This window comes from Canis lupus, chromosome 31 (assembly GCF_048164855.1).
Source record: "Canis lupus baileyi chromosome 31, mCanLup2.hap1, whole genome shotgun sequence".
Classification (NCBI taxonomy): Eukaryota; Metazoa; Chordata; class Mammalia; order Carnivora; family Canidae; genus Canis; species Canis lupus.
This window is the reverse complement of record NC_132868.1, coordinates 12,519,080-12,530,275: the sequence shown is the minus strand read 5'-3', so window position 1 is coordinate 12,530,275 and position 11,196 is coordinate 12,519,080. Positions and strand designations below refer to the sequence as shown.

The window sequence follows — 11,196 nt, the reverse complement described above, 5'->3', positions numbered from 1 at the left end:
AGGACCACGCCCTGGGCCAAAGGCAGGTGCTAAACCTCTGAGCCACCCAGGGATCCCAAGTTCCCCGGGATTGATTTGAGAGTGGCGAGGACGCCGTGGTAGGGTGCTAAGCAGAGCTTTCCAAAGCGAGCCCAGGGCACAGGTTAATGTCCTCACTTAACAGAGCGCAGGGGGCTGCAGGTGGGATGGGGAGGGCCCCCCACCCTGCCCAGAACTCAAGACACTTTCGAAGCTCTCTGGAAGGTGCAGTATTCGATACACACCCACATGTGGGTGGCAGGACTGATTCTTGAATTCCCTTCACAGGAAAGATGACTTGGTGTCGCTCTTTGGAATTACAACTGATTTTTATATCATCATAAAGATACCTTGACCCTGTTTCTTAATAAGGTATGTGTTATTAATCATATGTTACACACGTGTTGCCAAAGCGAAAATAATTTTTCAGGGCAGAAGAGGTGTGTGTTACAATGTTTTAAAGAGAAGCTTTCTAGTTTATAAATTCTGTTCTATCAATAAAAAGTGATCAAAAGAATAAGCCCCCCTCCCTGATACCCTAATATGCAAGTGAGAGGGGAAAAGGTATTTTTAACCAACATAAATCTTTTTTTTTTGATATTTTATTTATTCGAGAGAGAAGGAGAGAGCAAGCAAGGGAGAGAACAAGCAGGGGGAGCGGCAGAGGCAGAGGGAGAAGCAGGCTCCCTATGGGGAACCCAATGCGGAACTCGATCTCAGGACCCCGGGATCATGATCTGAGCCGAAGGCAGACCCTTCACCGGTGGAGTCACCCAGGTGCCCATAACGAAGATAAATCCTTAATTTATATTCTGTAAACTCTGCTCAAAAAAAATAACTGGACATTTTGTGTGCCTAGGAGTGGTTGGGTCAGCCGGGCTGTCCGAGGATGTGGAAGCCTTTGTGTGAACGCTTCATCCCAGGAATGTGAGAAATCTAGAACACGGGAGCTGCAGGTGCGGTAGGTGTGAGGGACCGGGGTGTGCGGAGGGGTGTGTGAATGAGTAACAAAGGCACCACGGGCTGGTGCTCTGGGTGCTGAGTCCCGCAGGCCGCGTGGGATCCTGGGCACCCTGTGACCGTTCTCGGGGGGCCACACGGGACAATTCAGTGCACATTCTCAGCACACAAAGGAGACATTAGGGAAGCTGTGTGGAAACGTTAGCTGTTTGGGAGTGGCCTCTGGGTTTCCTGTGGACCTGCTTGTCGCCTGCCTTCTGTCCCAGAGGGGCTCCTGGGCTTCACTTGCAGACACCGCGCGAGTCCCTGGGAACTCAAGCACATGAAACCATGCGGGGAGACGTGGTGAATTCACCTCCCAGCTGTGGGCGCATGTGCATAGACCTCGGAGTCCCATGCTGGGTCACACGCTGGTCCCCATGAGGACCCCAAAGGCTTTGGGCTTGGCAACAGACACTCCTTCCCCCACCGAGACTGCGGTGGCCAAGCACACTCTGGAAATGCGAGCAGTGTGTGATCAGGGCAGTGGCTTCCCTCGTGTTGCCCGTTTGCTCCACGCCAGCACCGGGAGAGCCGTGGCAGGGGCGGGGCGGGGGGGGTTGCTAACTCAGGTGAGACGATTGCACAGAGACGGCTTCCTTGGCAGAACCCCGGACAGGCTCTGGCTTTTTCATAGTTACCCAAAATCTGAATCAATTGGGCACTTTCCACTTTTCATACACAGAAAATCCCTCCTTTCCAACCAAGCCTTTTGCAGTGGCGTCTGTCCTAGTGCCTGCCACCCCACCTGCCCCAGAACCTGCCACACCACCCGCCCTAGCACTTGCCCAGCACCTGCCACCGCACCTGCCACCACACCTGCCCCAGCGCCTGCCCCAGAACCTGCCACACCACTCGCTCCAGCACAGCAGGAAGCTGATTCAGGACATACGGAGCCTCTTCCATCAGGGATCCCCATGCTCTGAAATCAAGGCCCTGAGGGCTCCTGTCCCCGAAAACGGGGCCCAGTGATGGGTGCATGTGTGGTGTTCAGGCTGTCCTCCAAACGTAGTGGTCAGGAATTGCTCTGTCTTCCAGCACCGGTTGCTGTTTTTTTTAAAGATGTTATTTATTTATTCATGAGAGACACGAATTCACACACACACACACACACACACACACACACACACACACACAGAGAGAGAGAGGCAGAGACACAGGCAGAGGGAGAAGCAGGCTCCATGCAGGGAGCCCGACGCGGGACTCAATCCTGGGTCTCCAGGATCAGGCCCTGGGCTGAAGGCAGCACTAAACTTCTGAGGCACCCGGGCTGCCCCCAACGCCAGTTGTGACACAAAGTGAGTCTTCAAGAAGAGGTCCAGTCAGACCCTCCACGTTCCCAGGGTTTCTGTGTTCCCACTTGGGCCCAGGTGGGTACCCATCTGGCCTCCATGACCCACACCTGCTCTTCAGCTCGCCAGCATTCTCACGAAGGCCCTGTTCTGTGTAATTTGGTCAGAGGTGTGATGTGCTGTGTGACTCAGGGTCCTGGCTTCGGGGCACCCTGGGCGGGGGCGCTGGGTGGGGGCCATTCCCAGTGTGGATGTCACCATGCTGTCCACGGACAGAGGGCGGGCCCCTGGCTCAGCCACACCTGGGCCAGAGCTGCCACAGGAGGAGAGCCCAGGATTTGGGTCTCTGCCTCCCTCCTCTCCCCCAAACCTATCCTCCACGTGGTAGCAAGTGAATGAGACACAGCCACGCTCCAGCAGAGTGGCCACGCTGGCTACGTGGCACAGGCCCACAGCCAGGTAAGCAGAACACGGCTCCTGTATCCACAGGTATGCTCGGGGCGTGTCCTCCCCATGTCTCATGCTGGAAGTCCTCACTCTGTGCTCAGCTGGGGAGAGACAAGTGTTTGCCGGGGACAGAGATGAGCTGAAGGCCATGAGCCCTGGTCCAGATCCCCCCGATGTGACCCCTCAGTGCCCTCCTGGGTGCGGGCTTCCTAGTCTGTGTGGTGCTGCAGGGTGTTCCTGTGACCTGTGAAGCACATTCACTTTATTATTTCCATGTGCCTGGCCTTTTCCTACCAAGGACCCTGGATGGCCACACGACAGCTGAACGCCTGTGACAACTGTTTACAAAGAGAGTGGAGTGGGGAGGACCATCCTCAAGACAAGGTAATCACGTGTTTACAAAGACTCACCACGTGGTTCCTTAGAGAGCTGCCCCCTACCGTGCAGTCACACACATGCACACATGCGTGAGCACATGCATCACACATACATGTATAGATATATGCACACATGTGAGCACACATGTGAACACATGAGCACATAGGTACACATACACACGCAAGCATGTATAGGCACACATACACATCTATGCAAGGCCCACATACACAGATACTTACACACATGAGCACACAGGCACATATACGTGTATACACATAGATACACGTGTGAGCAGACACACATGAGCACACAGGCACACATATGAGTACATGCAGGTACACATACACACGTGCAAGCACATGCAGGCACACATGCATGTGCACAGCCCACTTGCTCATACGTGAACATACATACATACACATGTTTGCACATGTGCGAGCAAACACTCATACATGGGAGCATGCACACACGTGTGAGCACATATGCACACAACATCCACATTTTCAGTGGCCTGGGTTTTCAACGTCTCGGTTCTCCTGGAACTTTCCGGAGCTACACGGAAGGTATGACATGACATTCTCTGGAAGCTCTGGGTTGCCCAGGGACGCTCTGTCCGTCTGGACCTGCGTTTCCCTCCTTGCTCGCCCTCGGCCCCCGAAGCGCCGGCAGTGACAGCTGGAAGGCCGGAAAGTGTCGGCGAGCTGCCCTTTCCTCACCTCTGCCTGTCACGTCGGACCCTCTGCCGCCGTGGTATTTGGAAGCGCTCCCTGCTCTAGGACGTGAGCCAGCGGCTGCCAGATGACACCCGTCAGCCGGCCGGAGCGGCGCTTGACCTCACAGGCATGTGCTGGGGAGAATCCACAAGTGGGGGGCGGCACTCAGCGGCCATCTGGCACATTCCAGAGGCTCTGGTGACCTGGGGATGACAGGCGCCCCCTTGCCCCTTCTGAAGGCCGTCCCTCCCTCCAAGAGCAGGAGAAACAGGCCCAGCGGCCTGGAATATTCATTCATCAACCAGACCTCGGGATCTTGGAAAAGCCGAACACTTCTCCGTGTGCTTCTCCACCTGGGGGCAGGAATGTGGGGCGGGCGGCCTGTCCCTGTCGGGGCCTGCCTGCGGCCTCTCTCCTCTGCACCTGGCTCAGGTGCCTCTGCCTGGGAACTTAACCCTTCGCGTCCTGACCACAGCCCCGAGGTGGGTCCCAGGGTGCGGGCACAGGGTGGATGTGGGGGCGCAGGCGACAGCTGGGATGTGGCTGGCAGGTGAGGCGGGGAGTGTGGCCGGCTGCCCGCGGGCCTTGTCAGGGCCATCTAGGACTCACACTGCCTCCGTCCTGCGTTTCGTAGCTTTCTAGGCAACAAACATACTTCTTAACAATATTATATTAATATTATATTAATATAATAATATACTATATTAATATTGTATTAACAAAACAATAAAAATTCTGAAAAAGAATTAAAAATAATTACAAGATTGCTTTATTATGGGAAGAATGAGACTATGGGTTTCATCAGGTGACTTTACTGTATTTCTGATTTCTTATTTTTTTTCTAATTAATAGACTTTTTTTAGGAGCAGTTTTAGGTCCATGGGAAACTTGATGGGAAGCACAGACGTCCCATGTCTGCCCCCCAGGCTCTCCTTTTGCTGGCTTGGCGCGCTGGTGGGGAGCACCTGTCACACTGGTGAGCCAGCACTGAGACACCATGGTTCAGTCTATACAGCTCATCTCGGTGCTATAGCTTTCACGAGTGCGGACATGTGTTACACAGAAGCGCTCTGCTGCCCACACATCCTCTGTGCCCCACCTGTCCATCTGTCCCCACTGCCACCCCCAGAAACCGCTGATCCTTTTACTGCCTCCATGGCTTTGTCCTGGACACACATGACGTGTGACCTTCTAGTGGCTTCTTCCACTTAGCAACATGTTCCGAGGTGTCCTCCACATCCTGTACTTTCATCTCCCTGCTCCATGGGCTTCTCGGGTTTCTACCCCAGGCCTGCCCATGGGCCTCTATGCTTCCCTGCACGGCGTGTACCCCTGGCAAGGCCCCCATTTCCTCCTTTGCCTCGTGGTGCAGGGTGGTCTCTTCCGCTGGTTTAGCTGCCGCTTTCCTCTGGCCATGAAACCTGTTACCCTCCCCTCCACTCAGAGCTCTGGTGGCTCATGGTGTATGGACGCTGGCACACTTACAGTGACCAGGAATGAGCTGTCTCTGGGACTTGGGCTTGGCCACCCTCAGCAATGATGGTGAGCCCCAGTGCTTCACACATGTGCACACACACACACACACAGACATGGTGCACGAGCATACATGTCTAAACACATGCATGCACAGACATGTGCACACACATGTACAGGCACACACACAGAGATGTGTGCACATGTACGGCCATGAGCATGTGCATACACTTGTACACAGATGTATACACACGTGCACACGAGTGTACACATGTGCACGTATACACGGACACATGTGCACATGCACACATATACTCATGCATGCATGCACATATTGATGCTGTCACATGGCATCTAGGCAACTTCAGACATAAGGAATGGCCAAGCCACTGGGAAGCCTAGACCAGGTGAGTGTGGAAGGAGGGCTGTGGGAGGACAGCAGAGGGGGATGTGTTCATTTGTGTCCTATTCCTGTCCCACCCTCACATGGTGCACATGAGGACACGGGAGCCCGCCCGTTCTCCTCCTGGGGTCCCTGCAGCCTGGTCCCTGTGGGGCTGGAGGAATGTGCCGTGTAGTCAGGATGCAGCACATGTAGTAGGCCTGGGGGCTGGCCTATTACTTCGTGTTCCGTTCCCCCCTTCTTCCCCCATCTGCATGGGAAGTTCAGTACAGGCCCTCTGGCTCCTTCCAGAATGATCTGCCCCCCACCTCACAGGTAAGTGGGAACCCCAGCCCTAGTGCCCTATGCAGGCAGGTGCACTGACCATGGGTGACTCTTCTTTTTTGCTCGTGGTAGAAGGCAGGTGGCCAGTGCCCCTGGCAGGACATTGGTACCCACATGGCTGTGGCTGTCTGGGGCTGCTTGTCTCATGGGCACCCCCATGTTTGTCTGCCCCCCACGGCCACCTCGAGCCTGAATTCATGCCTGGCAGAAAGTGGGATGTGACTGCAGATGGCTTTATCTTATGGATTCCAACATCCTCAAAGCCCCTGGTGCAAAACCCCATGGACTTGGGCTCAACAAAAGCAGCTTCTGCCCTCAAGAAGCCAGAGCCCCGCAGGACTGGGGAGCCAGCCTGCAGTGACTGCCTGAGGCCGCTGCAGGCACGCATTCCAGAGTTATGGAGAAGCTACCTCAGGGCCGGGGATTGTGTGGGGCAGGGGCTCCACAAACCAGATGGTATTGGAAGGGCCTCATCTTCCAGCCTCTCTAGCTTCATTGGGGCCAGTGGGGAGTTACTCATGTTCTCAGGCCTGACCCTCATCACCCTGCAGCCCTGTAGCCTGCCAGGCAAACGCACAGGAGACAGATGGCTGAGCCAGTTTGTGGGGGCCATGGGGGCCTGCGGTGGGGCCCGTGAGGAGGCCTGGGGTGGGCCTGCAGCCAGAGCACAGCCAGAAGCCCGACTCGGTGGCGCTGTCATAGCAAACACCCCCGAATCTCCAAGAGCTGTGTCTCCCCATCTTTCCACGCCGGCTGTGGGCTAGCTGGCTCTGCTCTGAATCTGTTTTCATCCTGGCCCGAGGGGGCAGCCGCCCCAGTGGCACAAGCCTTCCTCGTGTGGCCGGCGGGACGGGGGTCAGGGTGGACGCTTGCAGTTGCCCTCACACCTCCTGGCTTAAGTGGCTCACGGGGCACCTGCCCACATCCCATTGGCTAAGGCAGGTCCCATGGTGGTGCCCTGAGCCCGGAAGGCAGGGACTCACATTCTCCCACGGGTGTCGTGGCGAGTCAGGGAAGTGGGCTCCTTCCCTAACGGGGAAAGTCTCAGTGGGCCCGGGTGTCCTGAATGTGCTCGTGATGCTCCCACTGCACAGTGCGAGGGCTCAGGGCAGAACCTTGTAGACCGGGCCGGCCCTGCAGCGTCGGGCCTGGTAGTAAGGCTGTGGGGATTGGCGGCCGCGTGAGGGCACCTTTGTGGGGTGTCTCCATGGCCGAAGAGCCCACTTATGTCACACAACCTCTTCCATAAAGAATGTGACTTAAATGTGGAATAGACACCATGCTTGTTCATTAGACGGATATCAAATCTTTTTTTAAACAGGTACTTGGATGTGAATAACTTCTGTAAGTTTAAATGGGCTGATTAAAACAGCAATTGGTGGGCATTGAGTGTCAATCAAAAACCTTAAGTTGAATTATTAGCTGTAATTGGAGTCCCGAACCCAGCTGGTGGGGGCTGCCGGGGCGGAGGCGGTCAGCACAGCCCTGGGCATGAGGTCCCTTGGGGCATTGGGTCCGGGTCTCCTGCAGGGGTCTGGTGGGCGGGCGGCCTCTCGAACCCCCTGGGCCTCCTGCCGGCCTGCTCGCAGAGCCAGGACCTTCTACCCGGGGGACTGTCCAGAGGTCCGGCCTTGTCCCCACGGGTCTGCCCGAAGCCACCATGCTGGATGCACTTGTGTGCACGGAGACGTGAGGGGCTTGTCCCCTGCAGGAGCCCTGCAGCTGCACAGCTGGAACACCACCGGGCATTTCCTCTGCTCAGCGGGTCCTTGTGACAGCGGGCGGCACTGCAGCCACCCCTAGATTGGCTGAGGGCTGGACCCCGGGCAGCCCAAGCTCCGAATTTGTTCGCCAGCACCCAGAGACCCTCGCCGGTGGGCCCGTGGTGACTTTCCTCCTGCAGACACTCCACCCCATTTCCCCTCGGGAGTCGGTCCCGGGCTGCGGCCTGGATAGCGGGCAGACGGCACACCCCTCCTGCAGAGATCCTGCTGGGGTCTGCGGGCCGACCCCACCCCAGGTCCTGCTGGTCCCTCGGGGCCCCGCAGAGCTTGCAGCCGAGCTGAAGATTGGGGCTGGACACACATGCATGGTTCGGTCCTGCAATGCCTCGACCGTGCCCCATGTCCCGTGGGAGGCCGCCGACTGTGGCCCTGCAGACAGTTGGGGAGTCATTCATGTCAGCGATCCTGTGTCACCACAGCTCCGTGGTGCTGTGACTTCTCCACTGTCCATAACCTTTCCAGTCCCTGACTTAACAGGTTAGAGCTGAGGCTTGAGTTTGTTCGCAGGACTTGCGAGGGGACCCTAGGGGTAACCTGGGAGGTGACCCGGGAGGTGACTGCCCTCCCCCAGTGGCTCCCACCTCTCCCATTCCCACAGTCTTCCTGCCCATTTCCCCTGCCTCGGGTCCTTCTGTCCTGGCAGTGGGGACCTTCAGGGAGAGGATACCACCTACAACATGGGTGCCCTGAGGAGACGAAGGTGTCAGGAACAGTCTGGAACTGTCAGGATGTGCACATCCTCTGTGCCTGGAGGCATCCTCAGAAGGGGCCATGGGCAGCTGGGGGGTCCCCGGCTTACATGCCGTGGGAGAGGCAGCGTGACAACCAAGGAGGTTGAGGCCAGAGGCTCCAGCAGCCGCGTGTCGGGGACCCAGGTCTGCAGGGTGTCTCTGGGGTGAGGAAGAGCCACTGCCTCTCCTCCGGGGGCTGTGCCAGGTCCCTGATACAGGTGGCCCCATGCATGGTGCCCCCGGACCCCAGGGCGGGAGGCCATGTGCCGCAGGCACCCTTGTCACAGAGCCCATAAATCACCGCCACGGGAGCCCTGCCACCCCGGGACTCACAGCCACCATGTCACTAAATGGCACTGACTATTATTGCAGAGCAAATAAATGGCTATTTCACTTTGCAGATTACCTGTAATTGTGCTTGCACTGTGTCAACTTCAGGTTTAATTGGTGTGTAGGCTGCGAGGCATGAATTACGGCACGTGTAATTTATTTATGCAATAAAATTTACCGTTAACCAAGAGAGGAAAAATAAAGAGAAAAATAATATGTTTCACACTGTAATTACATAATAAAGTTTAAATTAGGAATATCGCGGGGACCACAGACTTGCCCCAGACCAAGGAAAATGGGGAAGCTGAGCCCTCACTTTACTTCCAGCCCGGATGTGTAGAGGGCAGGGCTGTGAGGCCCAGCGCAGGTGCCACAGGGGTCGGTCCTGGGAGCCGAGGATGCTTCTCAGCCCAGGGGGCGGATGGGGGTGGACAGCAAGGACCCCTTTTGATGAACATTATTTCCTTATGTGAAAACGAGTCTTTGTGAAGACGGCTTCTGGGGTAGCGAGGTTTTCCAGTTGGAGACGGGCTGAGGAGACAGCTGCACAGCTGTGCCTTCGCATTTGTTTTGAAGGTCCCCAGCAGAGGTGCACAAGAGCTCCCCACTCTAAGATGGTAAACAGTAGAGCTCTGGCTTCCACGTGACATTTCCGGCAAAAAGAAGCTCCCTGTGCTCACTCATGGTCCATATGATTCCTGAAAGGACCAGCACCCAGGGTGCTCCTGCGACTCAGGCATAGGAAGGACAGCAGGTCCATGGGCATTGGGGTACAGCCCCGCCAGGCCCCTTACTAGTGAGGAAGGAAGGGGCGCATTCCCAGGCAGGACAGTGAGCTGTGGAACTCAGAAGGGACACTTCGAGGTGAGCCATCCAGGGCTTGATGGCCAGGGAGGTGGCTGCGGGCCACTGCAGGGACAGGGTGGAAAGGCCTCTGCAGATGAGGTCCCTTGGGGGACTGCTCAGAGTAGCCCAGGGCACCAGGGATGGCCAGACGACAAGGAGGTTGTTGACTCGGTGGGCTCGCTGGCTCACAGCCCAGGCCAGGTTCTCCCAGCTGGCTGGACACCTTCGTCCTCAGGCTTGTTGCTGCCACCGTGGGGGTACTTGGGACAGCCTCGCCCAGGGCCCTGAGGAGGGGAAGGGAGTAGATCCCTGGGAGGAGAGCCCATGGGGACAGGTCCTGTGGCCCTAGGAAGTCTCTGAGAGTTTTCTTGGAGCTGCCCGGCCCTGACAGGGTATTGTCCTGGGAAGATGGCTGTGAAGCTACCTGGACCTGGTGAGACCTGCTCCTCTCTCCTCCAGGTGACCCTGGTCTTCCTGGGCAGAACCTAGCTTCCCTGAGGAGACCTGACCAACCATCTTGGCCTTCCCAGAGATGCATCTGTCCCAGGGAAATAGCAGCAAAAATAAACTGCACCAAAGTAGAAAGCTTTTGTGCAACAGAGGAAATCATCAACAAAACGACAAAGCAACGTAGTCAACGGGAAAGGATACTTGCAAATCATATATATGATACAGGGTTAATATCCAGAATATAAAAAGAACTTATATACTACTACTACTACTACTACTACTACTACTACTACTACTAATGTAATTAAAATATTGGCAGAGGACCTGAAGAGACATGGCTCCACAGACGACATCCCCATGGCCAACAGACACATGAAAAGATGTTCCACATCCCTCGGCATCGGGAAAATGCAGACCAGAACCTCAGTGAGATCCCACCTCACATCTGCCAGGAGGGCTGAGATCAAAAAGACAATAACAGGCGTTGATGAAGATGCAGAGAAAGGGGCGCCCTTGTGCACTGGGGGTGGGAGTGCAGGCTGCTGCCGCCATGGTGCCTCAAGAAGTTAAAACTAGAGCTGCCCTAGGTCATGCCCTTGCTATGCCCAGGACCCAGGAATCATACGACTAGGTATTTATGCTTGAGAATATAAAAACACCAACTTGAAAAGATACACACACTCTGATGGCTACAGAAGCATTGTTAATAGCAGTCAAGGGGCAGCCCTGGTGGCTCAGTGGTTTAGCGCCTGCCTTAAGCCCAGGGCGTGATCCTGGAGACCCGGGATTGAGTCCCACATCGGGCTTCCTGTATGGAGCCTGCTTCTCCCCCTGCCTGTGTCTCTGCCTCTCTCTCTCTCTCTCTCTCTCTCTGTTTCTCATGAATAAATAAATAAAATCTTAAAAAAAAAGTCAAGTTATGGAGGGAGCCCTGATGCCCATCAGAGGTGATGAATAAAGACGTGGTCTATACACGACGGAATGTTACGCAGCCATCAGAAAGGATGA

At 55.8% G+C, this 11,196-nt stretch overlaps 1 long non-coding RNA gene across 1 annotated transcript; it reads left to right on the top strand.

The window, feature by feature from the left end:
• The first annotated feature begins 301 nt into the window (after window positions 1–301).
• On the top strand, window positions 302–1,494 carry LOC140622446 (uncharacterized). The gene is made up of 3 exons (XR_012022209.1): window positions 302–390; window positions 634–795; window positions 878–1,494. It is a non-coding gene; the product is annotated as an uncharacterized lncRNA (long non-coding RNA).
• Window positions 1,495–11,196: the final 9,702 nt, after the last annotated feature.